Source organism: Heteronotia binoei, chromosome 4, assembly GCF_032191835.1.
Source record: "Heteronotia binoei isolate CCM8104 ecotype False Entrance Well chromosome 4, APGP_CSIRO_Hbin_v1, whole genome shotgun sequence".
Lineage (NCBI taxonomy): Eukaryota > Metazoa > Chordata > Lepidosauria > Squamata > Gekkonidae > Heteronotia > Heteronotia binoei.
The window spans coordinates 93,607,576-93,626,469 of NC_083226.1; the positions used below are offsets into that span (position 1 = coordinate 93,607,576).

At 42.0% G+C, this 18,894-nt stretch overlaps 1 protein-coding gene across 1 annotated transcript in view; it reads right to left on the bottom strand.

Moving 5' to 3' along the window:
- SNX24 (sorting nexin 24) overlaps positions 1 to 18,894 on the bottom strand; it is a 165,227-nt gene that overhangs the window by 14,107 nt on the left and 132,226 nt on the right. The window lies entirely within an intron of this gene.

Here is an 18,894-nt window from a genome sequence, read left to right on the forward strand (position 1 = left end):
TAATGAAAGATTTAGAGCATGTTAACACGGAAGGAGTGTTTGGCTTGATAGATCAGCTTACAATGCACTGATTCATCTATAAACAGATAGTGACCTGGACATGAAACTGAAGCTCTATGTAAGACACTACACATACAGAAATTTAGTTTTCAAAACAATCTTCACTTAAAGAATGATCTGTCAACATTTTATTGAAAAATTTAATTGGCAACAGGAAATATAAAATAGAACATAAAGTGTAAAAAATATTCAATGAGTTTCTTGTAGAAGGAAATGGATCAACGTGATGATTGAAATTAATCAAAATAATATAAAACATTCATAAACTTTCTTCTAGACTTTATTACACCTGTTCTGAAATGTGCCGTTCATATGATAAGGCATGCACACGCAAACAGAACATTTTTGCCAACTCCAATATACATGTTTCTGTAGAAGCAATCTCAGTTCTTGACACTTTACAAAGTCACCAGTCTGTCCTTATTACAATTAGTATTGTGAAAGGAAAGTTGTAACAGTCTGAGACTATTTGTGGAAGGTAGTATTATATGTAAGTGAGGCTGGTCCAATAATAAGAGCAAAAAGACCACAGGATCATTACTTCCAAGACTGGATTGGGCATAATCCTCCAGTGGCTTGGGAGACTGCCTCTGGTGAGCTGGGCCAGTCCTGGCCATGCTTCATGTCTGAAAAAAAAATCTGAAAAAACATTATTGGTATTTTTTTCTGGTGTATCTGAATCTGTATATACATCAGAGAATCTCAGTCAAATCCAGTAAACCTGATCCTGCATATATCCGTGTGTGTGTTTATATGTGTGTAAGTGTGTGTGTACACACACATACACCTACACACCAGAGCCAGCAATGTAAACTTTAAAGCTCCCCCAAGGCAGCTTTCCCCACTCCCATAGCAGGTTTCCAAGGCAACAGGAAGGAAGAGGAAAGCAGGCAGTTGTCACAGGCAAGTGGAATCATGTTAGGGGGAACTTATTTTAGTGTCTATGTTTGTGTCTGTTACAGTATCTTATAGACCTGCCTGGCTGTTTGTGGTTCTACTGGGCTTCTATGGATTGCCATTGGTTCTCTTGGGCATGTGCTGCCACACTGGCCCTGGGTTCTGATGGACTTCTGGGGACTGCCACTGGTTCTGTTCAGCTTGCAAAAGTGCTCCTCCTTAAGTTTGTTCTGCTGGGCTTCTGTGAGTTGTCATTGGTTTTAATGGATTTGCACTACCATACTGGCCTGGTTCTGCTGGGCTTATGAATTGGCTTGGATTCTCTCCTTTGACATTGGTTGTTTTAGACTCACCATGTTGCCCCTGGTTCTGCATTGGTTCTTTGGGCTTTTTGGGTTTGTCTGGTTTGAGAGGCTTTGGGCCTCTCAAACCAATTGAAGGGAACAATTCACTTTAAGGGGAACATACAAACTCACAGAAACCAAAGTACTACCATATTACATTAATGCCTTACATATACACAACTCATGGTTTTGTCTGGTTTGAGAGGCTTTGGGCCACTCAAACTTGCTTTGCTTGCTTTTGTGTCTTTGGCTATTTTTTTGCCCTAGCAAGCAGTGGAAGATAGCAGGAAATAGAATTGGACCTTTTGGGGAGTTATTTAAAGGACAGATATCAGCAGCTCTGCTGCAGTTTGGTCAGAAAAATAGGAGAGAGGTCTCTCCAGACTAAGAAAAAATACAACCAAACAGTTATAGTGACCAAATAACGAAATAATAATTAAGCAAGGTACAATTTACAACGCAATTACAATGATATAGCCAGTAGTCCCAATGTGCAGAGGGTCAACTTGAAACTTCCTGCTTCGATAATTCTTCAAGCATAGGGTGCTCCATTTGTAATAACATGCAACTACAAAATATAAATTCACCATGAAACCATAATCCAAGCAAAAGACATAATTACAGCTATGATATACATCCAGAAACATACTTACAACACTTCCAATTCAAAATGAACTAACATAGATACTTCCACTGCGTTCCGTGACTGCAAATTAAAAATAAACACATTGTTGAAAGCATGTTACATCATATAAATACACGTAAATACATAAATAATTACATAATATAAATAATGCATAATATATTCACTAATATTAATGTGTTCACAAGGGCACAAAAGGTGTCTCCAGACAATATTCAAAGAAAGGCACTATGCTCACAACGGCTGAAGGGAACAATTCACTTTAAGGGGAACATACAAACTCACAGAAACCAAAGTACTACCATATTACATTAATGCCTTACATATACACAACTCATAATAAGTTTTTATTACATATGTGAACTACCGGATTAGGAATTCGGTAGTTGAAGCGCAACTTGTCAGCCATTTTTTAGAAAAAAGGCATGCATTTGATAGTTTTAAATGTGTTATATAAATACACACTGTGGAGCTCCTCTGATGATGTAGTAACAACTTTATTGCAGGAAGAATGTTGTTGGATCCACAAATTTAATTCTGTGGCACCTTATGGGCTTAACTGTCTGGATTTATCATGTTTTTTATGAATTGTTTTCTACAATTGCATATGGAGTTTTGCCAATTATAAGTTTAAGAAATTCACATTTGTAATAAAAACTTATTATGAGTTGTGTATATGTAAGGCATTAATGTAATATGGTAGTACTTTGGTTTCTTTGAGTTTGTATGTTCCCTTTAAAGTGAAGTACAGGTGTGCATGATTACGGGCTACAAATGAATCCTCCTGACTTGGCATTTTGCCTTGAGCTGTTGTGAGCATAGTGCCTGTCTTTGAATATTGTTTGGAGACACTTTTTGTGCCCTTGTGAATACATTAATATTAGTGAGTATATTATGTATTATTTATTTTATGTAATATGTGTATTTATATGATATAACATGTGCTTTCAACAATCTATTTATTTTTAGTTTGCAGTCACTGAATGCAGTGGAGATATCTGTGTTAGTTTATTTTGAATTGAAAGTGTTTTAAGTATGTTTCTGGATGTATATCATAGCTGTAATTATGTCTTTTGCCTGGATTATGGTCTCATGGTGAATTTATATTTTGTAGTTGTATGTTATTACAAATGGAGCACCCTATGCTTGAAGAATTATCGAAGCAGGAAGTTTCAAGTTGACCCTCTGCATGTCGGGACTCCGGGCTATTACCCTTGTAATTGCATTGTAAATTGTACTGTGCTTAATTATTATTTCGTTATTTGGTCACTATAACCGTTTGGTTGTATTTTTTCTTTTCGCAGTTTGGTCAGAAAGCAGCCCCTCTAGCCCTCTGGGAAGATTCTCCATAGGAAATAATGAAATTGAATAATAGTGTAAAGCGAGGAGGGGAATAATAGTGGAATCTGGAGGGGAAGGGAGAACCCAGATCCAAATGCCAAAAGAGTATTTGGAACCTGAAAATGTGGATACCAATATTTTTGGTTCCCTGATACCTGGATCAAAAAATACTGACTTCTTTTGATTTGTGTGTTCTGAATTCAAAGCACAGTATGCCACCATAAACTAAGAGTAAATGGTGAGAAATGCACATTATAGAAATATGGCAGATAGTTTTATTTGGAAAAAAATAAAAATAGGCCAATATTGCTTTGTTCCTTCATCTATTTTGTCTGAATGCAGGATTTCTCCTGGAGGAGCAGATAGCAATGAGGGAAGTGCATGATGAATCCTCAGATGATCACCTGACTGCCAAGTAGCCAATAAATATACCTGTGGTTAAATTAGCCCATTATTGGTAATCAGTGCCTTACTTTAACCATGTGAAAGCAAAGCTTGTCAAAAACTACCCTACACAAAGAGGGAGTCAGACACAATCGAAGCAGTTCTCTATGATTTCTTAAAGACAAGATATACAACCTTGACATTCTGACAGGTGTAAAGCCTTTCAGTTCACCTTTATATGAGCATTCTGGATTAAATGTCTCTTCTATTTGCATTTTGTAAATTCAGCACTCTATTGCTGTAAAATTCATCTTGCTCTGCATTCCAGTTCTGCATGGTAGGAAGAGTGAAGAGGGATGCAAGCCAAAGGATATGTGAACTGCATAACAATATATGCTGTGAACCCAAACAAACCATTAATATTTGCTAATCTCAAGAAAAACATGAGAAAGCTCTGCAGGCAATTAAAGGTACTCCAATGTATAGTCCCATTTTAAGTCTATTCAACTTTCGTGACCAAAGCCAGGGAGGTTGAGCATGCTAGTTGCTGTTGCTGTTTGTTCCTGATAGTTAGATCCAAGTAGGCAGCCGTGTTGGTCTGAAGTAGTAGAACAAAATAGGAGTTGATTGCACCTTTAAGACCAACTTAGTTTTATTCAGAACCTAAGCTTTCGTGTGAAGAAGTATGCATGCACACGAAAGCTTACGTTCTGAATAAAACTAAGTTGGTCTTAAAGGTGCAATCGACTCCTATTTTGTTCTGTTCCTGATAGTGTTTTTTTTTTTTAAATCAAAGCCTTAGTTGCTAGTTTTGGCTGATAAATGATGACTGTAACAGTCCTAGACACCTTATTTTGCATGAGCAAATGGAATACTTACAAGCAGGGAAGGAGGTGTCACTGTATTTTCCCACATATCCACAATATATCCTTTCTTTTCTCTTGACAGTTTCCATATCGTCTCCCCTTTCCTTGCTTCCTTCTCTCCTTCCTGTTCAGCAACGCACTTTAATTTTATACCTTCCTGTCCATTCTTCAGCTTTATTATTATGTATTTACTTCATTTATACCCCCATCTTTCTCTTCAGTGGCATTCCAAAGCAGCTTACATCAGTCTCTTCTTTTCCATGTTAGTGTCACAACAAACCTGTGAGCTAGATTAGGGTTGAGAGAGAGTGACTGGCCCAAGGTGACTGACCCAGCAAGATTCCCTGGCAGAGTGAACATGCCATCTTTCCCTCCTTCTCTTCCTCTAGTAGCTTCTCCCTGGGAAAAATCTGGCCAGTTGAAAAAGTCATAGAATCATAGTTGGAAGGGACCTCTAGGGTCATCTAGTCCAACCCCCTGCACAATGCAGGAAACTCACAAACACCTCCTCGTAAATTCACAGGATCTTCATTGCTGTCAGAAGGCCTTCTAGCCTCTGTTTCAAAACCTCCAAGGAAGAAGAGCCCACCACCTCCTAAGGAAGCTTATTCCACTGAGGAATCGTTCTAAAGTTCTTCCTAATGTTGAGCTGGAAACCCTTTTGATTTAATTTCAGCCTATTGGTTCTGGTCCTACCTTTCAGGGCCGCAGAAAACAATTCTACACCATCCTCTATATGACAGCCCTTCATGTACTTGAAGATGGCAATCGTATCACTTCTCAGCCGCCTCCTCTCCAGGCTAAACATCCCCAGCTCCTTCAGCCTTTCCTCATAGGACTTGGTCTCCAGACCCCTCACATCTTCATCGCCCTCCTCTGGACCCATTCCAGTTTGTCTATATCCTTCTTTAAAAGTGCCCAAAACGGAACACAATACTCCAAGTCATGTGGTAGCAGGTTTCTCAGGTTAGTTGTGTGGTGGCCACTGCTGGGCCTGGCCAAGTAATACAAGTTGTGTTGAGGCTGCTGCTGGGCCGAGTCAGGTTGTGTGGCATCAGGTTGTAGCTATCACAAATTGCATGGTAGCAAGTTGCCCAGTGGCTGCTGCTGGCCCTGGTCCTGGTCCTGATGAGCGATTGCCTAGGAACCCCCACCTTGGCACTGCAATCTCAGAGGGCATTTGTTCCTTAGTGGTACATTTCTTTTCTTTTTTTTTGCGGGGGGGGGGGGGGTTAACACTCCCAATTTTTATTTTTAAATTTAAGATAAATTTTGCAAAGCTTTTTCAGGTTTGTAGAAAGACCTGTCTGTTTAGGGCTTTGTTGAGAATTAGATATATTGATTATTGCTTTTATGCCATAGAAGCAGGTTGGGAATTTTGACTGTTTGTCTTTAGTCCAGCCTGCATCCAGTCCAAGGCTTCTAGGATCGAGGAAGAAGTGATTGGGTTGCCATTCTATGTTGGACTACTTTGATACCTGAAACTCAGAGGGATACACTCACTCAACGTGGGTATTTCCTTTAAGTTTCTGATCTGGTAACTTGATGGTTCCTTGACAAACTTGTCAAATGGTTCATTAGTCTATGGTTTTCATGAAGATATATCTCTAACTTTTTAGCAAATGCGATACAGCAAACATGGGATTATGAAATGAGTATCCAGATTGTTCTTGAGGTGCTCTGAATATGCTCAAAGCCTGCAACATTCCAGAGAGAATACTTGTGCTGTAAGGTTTGTAAAAAACAAACAATAACTGCTGTTTCCTGCCTCCAGATAAATAAACTGGACTTAGAAATCAATGCTAATTGAACTAAAAAACCGTGACATGGTTTCATCAAGTGTTTTAGTGATATTCACTATTTCTTGCCATATTTTACTAAGCATATTCAGGGATATTAAAATAAAAACCGCTTCCTGAAATGTTTACCATAGATGTTTTAAAGGCATACAAGATTATTATGTAATAAAATCCCTTGAGTCCCAATTTTTCTACCTTCTCAGCTTCATAAAAAAACATTCCCAGAGGATGCTATCGATTAGTCACACATGTTCTTTCAGTGACATCCCAAATTCTTAATTGTCAGTCATCTTTTCTCTTGCAGTAAGTAAAATATAGTCACAAAATTGCAGAGGGACTTGTTCTGCCTTAACCTTACCTACATGCCATCATGCAGTGGAAAACAGTGCTAAAATATCACAGGATAATGCTTTCTAGAAAGGGAGACATATAAACAGCATAATGATTTCCCATGAGTTTCCTTTTTAAGAAATTGTCACTAAAGCCAGCACAAATGGTGACACATCTTCACAGAGGACATCGAACCCAGGCATTCTAGTTAGGTCCAAACCTACTCATCAGCCAATTATAACAGTAACTGAACAGCTTGCTGAAAACTTAGACAAGACCATTTGGCTAACCTTCTGAGAGCACGCCAGAGGGCTGCATTGTTTTCAGTGATTGATTTTCTTTTAAAACACAAAGCAGCTATAAAAATTCATTTTCCTACCAATCATCCAGCCTGGTTGTTCAAGATCCACAAGCATCTTATGCCTTGAAGAGTCAGTGTGGTATGTACTAAGCGGCTGTGTTTTTGAAGGTTTAAATTCTTTTTGCAGTCTTTTAGTCTGCGTTGCCCTATTGTTAGGGTGAAAAAGTTCATGACAGTTTTTCCTCTCTTCACAAGGAAGGATGCTTCACAATATCTAATTCAGTGGTGCAGCTAAAAATGGTGGAGGAAAAAAAATCAATACCTCTTGGCTACAGTAAGTAGGCTTCAGCACTGACCTCCACTGGGACTAAAACCCAGACTCTTTATAAAACACTTTGTAGTATATATTCCTTTGCTTGTATCTCCTCCAACAGTAGCTTAAAGGGCTCTTTCAATGCTAAGTAAAAGTTAGCAAAAGAACATACACTAAAAATCAAGGAGCAGTCTGGAAGTTTTCTTTAAACAAAGACTGAGCTTTCCATTGTTTCTAAATGGGGGGGGAGGGACACAGGATATATATATATATATATAAAATAAAATGTTTCTGCCTTTCAGGATGGCATTAAGATGGCTGGGGATGGGGGGAAACAGAGGCTTTCATGTCCTGTTTGTGGGGTTCACAGTAGAGATGTGCACTTCAAAAATTAATATTTTAATTCCATATTTAAAAATTGGGAAGGACATTGTGACAAGGCAACCACTTTATTTATCACCCCACTAAAACAATCACCCTGTCGTTCCTTCAGTTGTCAAATATTTCCCTTCAGAAATTGGCACAAGAGGCACAGTTAAATATTTAAACAACTTTTGGTTTATTTGAACAGACTGGCAGGAATGGTAATCGCTATGCACATAGGGTTTGGGATTAGGAATATGTAAGCAGACAAAACTAAACACAGACCTGCCTCTGAGATTGCTGACTTCACAAGAGACACTTTTACACTTGAAGTTGTTTGACTTTCACTGAAGCTTTAGCCGATATTATATAGTCTTAAAGGTTGCTTGGCACAGATTTCCTTTTTTAAACTTTACACTTGATAAACATACAGTCTTGAGATTGTACTCAGCACTGACCCTTTGGTTTAGACTAAGATGTTCTAGACCCCTTTTCTCTGGTAAGACCATTATTATCTTCTCTTTAAGATAAATAACCTAGGACTTTGGTGTTTGAGGGCCTTTCAGTACCACAGCACACCCTTTGCCAAATCCTGATATTCCAGATTGACAGTCTTCTCCCACTGGACAGTACTTAATAGCAGAGAACTAAAATTCCCTCTCAATATGTGATTCTTTGTACTTTTGGAAACAGTCTCCCACCAGAGTCTCTCATATATTCCAAGCCACTCCACACTGGCTCTAACACAGACTCTGTGTTATTAGGCTTTTTTCACATGAGAGTGTCTCAAGCAACCACTCTCTTCTCCATCCCATCTCCAACTCCTCTCCAACTGCCTAACTGACCCTCTTCTTTCTTGACTGTTAGCTGTAGTTCCCCAATCAGAGTGAGTTCTATTAGCTATCACTCACTTGCAGTTCCATTAGCTGTCACTCATAGGCACTGCCTCTTAGCATGCATATGTCTGTGGTCAATCACACAGCATGATTATCATTTTCCTTAAACAGCACAAGAACTGTTGTTCTGGAAAGCTGTGTTGGGGAAAATGTCAATTTTAGTAAATATCAGAATAGAATTCCCAATTTAGTGAAACTTATAATCAGGCCATTTCTGAACTTACAAAAGGAAATTGCAATATTGGTTTTGTGCATCCCTACCTTCAGAAGCAGCAGCAGAAGGGAGAGAGGAAACCACAGAGAGGGAGTCTCCCATTTGGACCACAGCTCATCAGCTCTTTAGACTTCTGAGGGCCTCTTAGACTTCTGAGGGCCTCTGTGACAGGGGGTGGCAAACTTGATCTTTGGACTCCAAAGGCCACGTCTACCATCCATGATTTTCCATGCACCTCAGCTGAGCTGTGGTTATCAGCCTTTTAAAGGGCCTTATGCACACTTTGTCCTCATTTATGATCCTGTAGACTCCTCAGCACAATTTCCAGTTCCAAAATCAGAAGTGAAAATACCAGAAAGGTTAAGGAATTGTACTAGTTTGGAATATCTGACTGCAACCCACTAGTCTGCAAAGACAAGTCGGCCACCATCATCTCAGCTGAATTTAAGATTATGAGTTGCACAAATTACATGCAATACATAATGAAATGGTAATGTTAAAATAACATGTGTATGAGAAAAACTGCAGAATTATTGACTAAAAATCATGGAATTAGTAACAAAACTGAAAAAAATCACTTGCTACAAACCTCTGTTCTTTAAAAAATCAAACAGCCTAGTAAGTAGCAGCAGCCTAGCAAGAATGCAAAAAAAAAAAAAAAATTAAATGGAAAACACATTCGGAATGACTGTGTTAATTCTTTTCAAAATACTAGAAACAATAACTTCAAGGAAAGCATGCAAGAAAGAATAAAAGAGACACTTCCAACTCAAAAAGGCTGACTTGTAAATGTTCAACTTTAGCCTAGATAATCAATCAAAAAAAAAAAAAGCAAAGCTTTGCCAAAACAACCACAAGCAAGTTTCAGACTAGAATATTTATAAACTGGGGGATTTAATTCTCTAGAACTAAGGCAATGAAGATGCTGATTGAGAAAGAAGTCACATGTGGAGAGGGAGGAAGGAGAGTACATGGCATATTGCATTTTTGGCCATTTTTCAAGGATTGCCCCAGTATAACTCATTTAACATGCACATTATGTAATTATATGTTACATAGTCATTAAAAACACCATAATTGAATTTCAGAAGCAAATTAGCCATGTTTCTCACCTGCCAATATTACTGGTAATCTTGACACAGTCTATAGAGTAACAAGGTCTGCACATTAACAAAGCAGAAATACAAGCCTCTCCCATCCATATTGTGTATAACTAGGGTTGCCAAGTCCAATTCAAGAAATATCTGGGGACTTTGGGGGTGGAGCCAGGAGACATTGGGGGTGGAGCCATAAGCAAAGTTGTGAAAAACACAATTGAACTCCAAAGGGAGTTCTGGCCATCACATTTAAAGGAACCGCACACCTTTTAAATGCCTTCCCTACATTAGAAATAATGGATAGGGGCACCTCCTTTTGGGGCTCATAGAATTGGACCCCCTGGTCCAATCTTTTTGAAACTTGGAGAGCATTGTGAGGAGAGTCATCAGATGCTATGCTGAAAATTTGGTGCCTCTATCTCAAAACATAGCCCCTTCAGAGCCCCAGATCAATTCTCCATTATCCCCTATGAGAATCGATCTCCATAGGGAATAATGAAGTGCCCAGCAGACATTTCCTTCCCCCCTCCCCCCCCCATTTCTGACGACTCTGAAGCGGGGGGGGGGGTTGGCATCTCTACTCATGAGTTGCTGAACTTCCAACTTCTTCAAAGTAACACAGAGCAACCAAAGGTTCAAGTTTACCTTTCCTATTCAAACGACCTCTGCAAAGATTGTGCAACCAACAGAGGGTCTGGGAGCAGCCATGTTCTTCTCCCCCCTACTCCCCCCGCCCCCATTCAGCCTTAAAGACACAGACACACTACCTTTCCAAGCGGAGTCTGAAGCCTCTGTAGGTGGAAAGGCACATGGTGGCTGTGGGGGCAGTGCTTCCCTCCACCGGCCAGCTGACTGGGAGCGGGAAGGAGCCCGGGAAAGCGGGAGAACCCCCGCTAGGACCTGGGGATTAGCAAGCCTATGTATAACAACTACACTCTGAATGGATATACTGTACTCCCTTCTCCCTTCATCCCATTTTTAAAGTAGAAAGTACATGAATCAGTATAGAACTTCTATGCTACGTGTGGTTATGTCCATGATTGGGGAAAAAGGGCACATACTATAACTCTACTATACAAAGGTCGTGAGAGTATAGGCTGGTCTTTAATGAAGAGTATCTGAGGTAAAAAGAGTGTGGTTAGTTGGTAATAATTGCCAAAGGATCTTAAGGCTAAGGTCCTGCTTAAGGGTGACAGGCTGGGCAAGACAAAACTAAAGTGCTGAAGTGTGAGCCCACACACTCCAGGGTAGCACTGCCACCAGTCCCCTTAACTACCCAGACAGCCAGAGACCAAGGGAAGTCTCCAGCCCACCAAAGACAAAGATCAATAAAATCAGCCCTACAAGGTTGTACACCTACAGGGTGAGTTTCAAAACAAGTTACTTTGGTAGCCAATGTAGGCCAAAGTACTGGATTCAGGTTGAAGCCCCATAGTTTAAGAACAGCACAAATTATAATTAAAGTGATTTATTAAAAGAATATGCAGGAATATATAAACAAAATCAGTGAAAAGTGAGGATTAAAATAATAGAGCTGAATAACTAACCCAAGCACTTTTATAAACATTTATTCTACACTAGACATTTTAACAAAGCTGATTCTAAGATAGTTCTGAAGTCCAAGTCAAACAGGTGTCTGGCTGTTCTGGCCCATCCAGAATCAAAGGTATCCCAAAGCTAGTTGTGTACCAGACAGAGGGCAAAACAAGAATAAATGGTGGCTATAGATTTACTGAAGGCTGCTTTGCTGCCACAGGGCTGGGTGCTGGGAAGGAAAGGGGCCATCTATTCTTTCCTGTGGTGTTTCCTGAAGTTTGAGCTGTCTTCCCTGTGGCTGGCCAATGGCTGTCCACCAGGAATTGCAGCATCATGACAGGGTGGGGCTTGGGGACAGGCCTGGCAGGTGCAAGCTTTGGTGGGTATGCTCCTCTTCTGTTTAAAGCCTTGTGTCCCAGGCTCCACCATGCAGTCTTCTTCAGACATCCCACCTTCCCTTGTTTTTAAGTTTTATATGCTGTTGCTTTTGCTCTGTTCTTTTTGTCATAGCTTCTGGTGGTTTCAGGCATTGAGCTGGATCTATTTGGGGTGAGGCTGTGCTTGTGTGTCCACTTCCCCTGTCGGGGACTCTCTTAAGAGGTTGTGAGGCCCACTGCGACCTACCCCCCCTGGGGGTGCCACCTCCGTGACTTCGGGAACGGCAGGGACGCTTATGGCCTCAGAAATGGAGGCCCAGGGGTTAACTGCACCTCCCCAGGCACCTCCTGTGGAGTAGGGTTCAGCATGCTCTCTTTGTCTCTGGTTGACACCCTCTCCACCTCTTTCTCCCCAGCCGTCAGTTTAGTTCCCTTTTATCCCCTCACACCTCCATCCCTAGAGCATTTCCCCACTCCCATTTGCCTAGCTCTGTGTCCCTCCGTTTCCCTGTCTCCTCAGTGGTCTGTTCCCCTGGCCCTCTTTCTTCTCCCCGTCCTTGGACTGTGCCTGCTTCTGCCTTCTTCTGCCTCATCCTCCCATCCAGCCAGCTGACCCACCCTCCTCCTCCTCCACTGTGAGAGGCCGCGTCATTCTCTGAAGCCTCCTCCGGACTGTGGCGGTGGGCTGCTGCAAGAGCCAGCAGAATTGACTGTGCCTCCCTCGTTGTCCCCCAGCGTCGTGGTGGGACCCCACTGAGCCCATCTCCAGCAGGGTAGGTATGAGGCGGCTCTGGTGTTGGGGATGCCTCTGCTGGGCTCCAGGGCTCAGTTCGGGCAGGTGTTGGCAGCGCACTGGAGAAAGAGCGGGATGGGGTGTGGTTTCCCATGGTGTTGGGAGGGGCCGGGACGTAACCGCCCAGACACAGGTCTTGAAGATCAAGCCCTTGCAGCGGTGTGCCCAGCTCGGACACATCACAGGGCTAGGGTTGCCAGGTCTGACTTAAGAAATATCTGGGGACTTCAGGGGTGGAGCCAGGAGACTTTGGGGGTGGAGCCAGGAGCAAGGGTGTGATAAACAAGATGGATCTTTGGGAGTTCTGTCAATCACATTTAAAAAGACCATGCACCTTTCAAATGCCTTCCCTCCATTTGGCAGTAATGAAGGATAGGGATACCTTTTGGGGGGCTCATAGTGTCATGGGCAATGGCCACACTGGGTCCCTGCCCGAGTTGACAGCAGAGCCTGCAACCATCCTCTTGGATGCTCCAGGAGCTGACAGCTTGCTGCTGCCTGAGTCAGCATTCCCTGCACCTGACCTGGCAGCGGTTGAGGAGGCATAGCTGCAAGCAGGAAGCCTACCAGACTCACTCCTGTAGGTAAGCTCGGCTGAGGAAGTGACTCAACCAAGATTTAATGATCCGTTAGAGGGATGCACGCCTGTGAGGAAGATGATTGCCGAGTCCTGAGTTCTGACAGAAGCTTCACCGTGCGCTAACTGGAACATTGCCAGAGGCCCATTTAGCCCCATGCTTGGGGCTGGGCTCCTCATGGAAGCAACAAGTTGCATCTGTGACAACTACACCTCCACCCTGGCTCTCACGCTCCTGATCGGATTTCTGACTCTCGGCTCCAGATGACCTTGTTCTCCGCCCCCACCCCCCCAATTTGACTACGTGACTCAGCTTTGGCCCTGGCTTGACCCCAGACTGGACTTATACTTTGTTCTCAATCACACTACACCTATGACACATAGAACTGGACTCCCTGGTCCAATTTTTTTTTTAAACTTGGGGGATGTTTTGAGAAGAGGCACTGGATGCTATGCTGAAAATTTGGTGCCTCTACCTAAAAAAACTGTCCCTCTGAGCCCCAGATACCTGCGGATCAATTCTCCATTATACCCTATGGGAATAATGCCCCCTTCTCATCCCTGCTTTCTAATAACCCTGAAGCAGGGGGAGGGCCTCTAAATCAGAGGATCCCCTGCCCCCACCTGGGAACTGGCAACCCTACAAAGAGCTGTACTTCCAGGTGGCAAGAGTTCCACTGTGCCTCATGTGGGACCCCAGGCTTGCCACTCTTGGTCCCCCAGCAAGTGGATTGGGGATGGGTTTCATGGGCTGACAGGTAGGTTGCCTAATGCTTGGATCCATGCCCCATGCTGCACCAATGCTCCTTTGTATTGTAATCAATAAATCTGTGACCCGTTTTACTTCACACGTCTTCAGTTTCAGATAGTCTAAGTTATTGCAGTCATAAACCTGTGAATCAGGTATGAATTACCTAGTGATGGTTTCATTAGACTGTATTTAAAAAAGTGTTAACGTCCTCCACACATTCACCAGCAGTTTCCAAATTTATCAGAGCAAGGCATTTGCTATTTGCCAATGCTGCTGAAACATACACACAATCGAAAAAACAAAGGGAAAAGCACAGAGAAGGAAACACTAAGAGAAAACCGTGCTTGTATCATTCAAAATGCACCAGTCTAAATACAATACTTCATACAATGTACAATGCAACATGAATTCCAGCAAGCTGCTAATACTTCTTTATGAACATACATAAGTGTAACAAATGTACTATACATAGTTGCGACCTAATAAGTCCACAATGCATTCACATGAGCTAGAAAATCCAGTATATTCACAATAATCAATATTAGGCAAGGTAATAAAATAGTAAGCTCCAGAAAGACAACAAGTTGGACATGCTTCCGGTAATGGGCGTGTTTTGATGGCGTATACACACCCACACACATATATATAAATGCAATTTTCTAATGCAATATTGAACTCAATTATCTAAACCAGGGGTGTCAATCTCATTTGTTATGAGGGCCAGATCTGACATAAATGAGATGTTGTTGGGCCGGGCCATGTGTGTCATAAAATGTAATGCCAGTTAGCAGAGTTTAAAGTACACAAACACAATTAAAGATTTTTTAAAAACCTTAAAACATTGGCACTCATAACCCAAGGCACTTTTTTTGTATTTCTCCAGTGCAATCCAGGGAACTGGGCAAAGGAAGCTCTGTCTCTTTTTTTCCTTCCCTAGGGTACCAGAAGGGAGAGGAGCTTCAGCCAATAGAAGGGAGAAAAGCTTGGCACAGTAGCTCTGCTGTGCAATTGAGAGAGCCCCGCAAAGCAAGCTATCCCTCTCCCCTAAGGGAGGAGCCTCAGCCAATGGAGAAAATAGAGGCTTTGCTCTGTAGCTCCTGTGTTATTGAGCAAGCCTGGCAAAGCAAGCTGTGATGCAGAAGATAGCAAGAGAAGAATAAGGAAGCAGATGACAGCCAATTGCTCTGGGGCCTGATAGGAGCCCTCTGGGGGCTTGATTCAGCCCCCAGGCCACATGTTTGACACCCCTGATCTAAACCTACACTACTAAAATTGGGGGAGAGGCCGATTTCTGGCCCACAGCTCACTTCCACAAGTGTCACTATGTTCTGCATCCTTAGCTTCAATGGAAATTTGTTTTTATTTTCTGATCTATTTACAATAATTTTAATATATTCAAAATAATGCTACATTTGTGCACAATCATATAAAACATCAAACAATGTACACGTGTAACTTCTTCATAGCTCAGAGTTGTAGAAAGCCATGCCAAAGAAAAATATACTCACTTACTTCCTTTTCTTCCCCAGTAGTTGTGACAAAGCACTATTACAAAATAAAGTTCTAACCTGCAACAACTATTCCAATTTTGTATCAGTTATATCACCATAAATCAAGAAATATAAATACATAAGAAATTATCTCAACCACTTTTTGAAACAAACTGCTGACAAATGTCCTCAGAGGACCTGATAAGAAAATGCACATAGCACTGAACTAACTGCATTAACCACTATGCATTCACTTCTAAAGATACTTTTGCATCTACAATATATCAGACTTCCTCAAAAGTGTTATAATTTTGACAGAAACAGCCATATCTGCAGTTTGCGTTTTTATCCAATTTGAGAGAATGTTTGATCCTCCCGCCTTCCTCCCCCTAAGTAAGCCTAAGGAGGCTATAGATTTGTCAGACCAGTGCTTGGCTGGCTGAGGACTGCCAAGCAGAGGATTAATCCTGACAAGGTTCTCTTGGTTAAGGATATACAAAAGTCTGAAAGTTACACAACCTATGTGATTGAACTTCTCCTCCCCTCCTGAGTGTGTGTAAAGTGCTCTCGTGTCATAGCCTACTTGTGGTGACCTGAGGATTACCATAACCCAAGAGCCATCACAAAAGGTTAACATAAGCAAACAAATATTGTGACTACAATTACTATGTTCTAAATGAAATTTAGAAAAAACTTTACTGGAAATTATAACAAACTTTACTGAAATAGAACAAAAGTAGTCCATTAAAAGTTCAAAGAACTCAATTTCACTATGCAAGCAAGTCAATTAGTGGATATTGTGCTATAAGCATCGGAGAACTAAATGTCCACACAGCTCCCATTTGAAGCCTCCAATTCTGATGTCCAAAATAAATCACAAAAATGATGTGCAATGAGGGCCGGTCCTCCCACTAGGCAACTTAGGCATTTGACTAGGGCACCGGCAGGGGGGGGGGCTGCCGAATTAGGTCCCTCCCCCTGCCCACCATCCCCTAGGCAAATCCCTATTTGCCTCTCCAGCCCCCTCCTCTCTCCCTCCCCCCCCATTTCAATGCTGGGGAAGGGGCGCTGGAGTGCCTTTTAAGGCAGCCCCTGGCTGGTGGGTAAAATGCACCGGAAGCTGGCAGCTCCTATACCGGCCCTCCAGTGCGATCAAGATCAGTGCGAGGTTGAGGGAGCAGCAGCAGCGGGAAGGATGAGCGATCTGCTGAAAAAGCGGCCACTGCCACTGCCTCCTCCGCTTTCCTTCCCCCGCGATCCAGGAAGGAAGGGGAGAGGAAGCTCTTTCAGCAGCTCGCTTGTCCTTCCCACTGCTGCTGCTCCCTCAACCCCGCACTGATCTTGATCATACTGGAGGGTCGGCATAGGAGCCACCAGCTTCTGGCACATTTTACCCACCACCAATCAGCTGATCGTGGGGGGTGCGGCCTTTAAAGAGCCTGGGGAGTGCGGTGCTCCACCACCCCTTCCTGGGCATTGAAATGGGGAGGGAGGAGGAGGTGCAGCAGGGGGGCAGCGCAGCTGCATGGGGGGTGTGCCACGGGGGTGGCGACAGGCGGCGAGACTGCCTGGGGCCTGCCCTGTATGCATTCCTCTTTCCTTAATCCCATAAAACAATGTGACAGAGATGCCGACTTTTCTCTTGTTTCAAAATTTCTTCAGGCAGGGGATTAATCATACATCTAAATAACAATAAAAGTTCACTTGGAACTTGAAGTCTTCACAAAGCTTCTCTATAATGCAACACGCTCAAAACAGCTCAAGCTTTGATAGCCAGAATATATTTAAAAATCATAGCAGGAAAGTTCCTCCATCACTATATGCTATTTAATACACTACAATATAAGTAAAACAATGGAACACTTTCAGTGCCCTGTAGCACAAACTGAAAAATAGCAGCAGCAACCACCAATGAGGTATTCATCACACACCCCCGGATATGGGTGGGGAAGGCTGCAATACCTGGCTAGAAGGCCACGTACAGCATGGCTGCAAGCACCCTTTACAGACCTATCTTAAGAGAATAGTTCAGTTGAATGTTATGTCCAAAGCGATATCCATACCAATAGATGGGTATGCAACACATCACCAAGAACAGGGAGGAAAGATTTCTACATATTCTTTTCTTGCTGCAGCCCCTCCCTGCCATGCTACATCCTGTGTCATCCCACAAGGTTACATGGAGATTGCACAGGAGACTGCAGTGGAGAGAAGGAAACTAGCAGAGATCTTTTCCCATGAGTTCATCCATGATCATTTGTATCCAAACTACGTTTTTCAGACCCTGACACTGCACCAGGACTATAGGGTGTTAGCAAAACAGGGAGAACTGTTATATATATTTTTATTTAAAAAAACTCCGAAGAAGTCAAAACAGGAGAAAGAGGTATACACTGCAGAGCAGGCCTTTCTTCTTTAAAAACCCTTTTGTGGTTTGCTTGTTGGTAAAATTATAGAAATCTCAACAAGTTGCTTAAAATTAATGTGGTTCTCTTGGGCTGAGAGAGAATGATATTCTGTTTTGTTTATATGTTCAATCCATTTTGTTTTGTTAATCTCAGTGAACTGGTTTATAAAGTACCTCCTTTAGTAGAATGAGGGTACTGTCTTCCTCCTCTAAAAAAAGAAAAAGCACACACACCTGAAATGAGCATGCCTAGTTACATGCTGCTCTGTAACTATAGGAGTAAATCAATAGCAGCTGAATGCCATCTGCTTCGGGCAGCAGAACAGCACCAAAAGTGTGAGCAATGCATCTTCTCTTATTGAAAGGTTATTTTATGCAAGTAAACAATTCATCGTCTTCTTGCACGCTTGATGCTCATTTACCACTTTTGATCAATAAAATATGCAAAACAACAAAAAAATTGAATCCTAAGAGTAGTTCTGATGCCAGTGTGATAGTTAATCGATACTCAGGTCTCCACTCTCAAGAAGGCAAGTGGTGGGAGTACTTTCTTTGTAAACCCCTGAATTCAAAGAAATGCATATTGCTGTTTCAAAAACAGAGGGCTTTGAAAACTGTTGTTTCTATGTCTTCAAAAAAGAAAAGAATCATAGACTAGTTGCCTATTGTTCCAATGCTCAGAGTTCATATGTGCCAACTCAGGGCTTGATTTCAGCTCTTTCCTGTTTCAGGTGAATTTATTTTTTTCTGCTAAAACCAAACATTAACAGATAGGTTTTTTGTTTTGTTTTTTGCAGTTATTTGAGCTAGATCACAAGCTGCCTTATTCATTAGGCCTCCTGACAATCCTTTTAAGTACAATAATTTTTGGCCAACACTTCAAAACAAAACTTTCACCACCTCCGAAATCAATCAAACTCAAAGTGCCAGAATTTCTGTTTTCAAAACCAGGTCTTTGCAACATAGCTTGAGTCCAGAGTTGGTATTAAAGCTAGAACTAAGTTCAAACTCACCAAACCTGAGCATATTTGTTTGGAAAGCAGAAACCACTTATTTCAATGGTACTTAATACAGTAAAGCAGGAACTCATTAGCATATTAGGCCACACCCCCTGA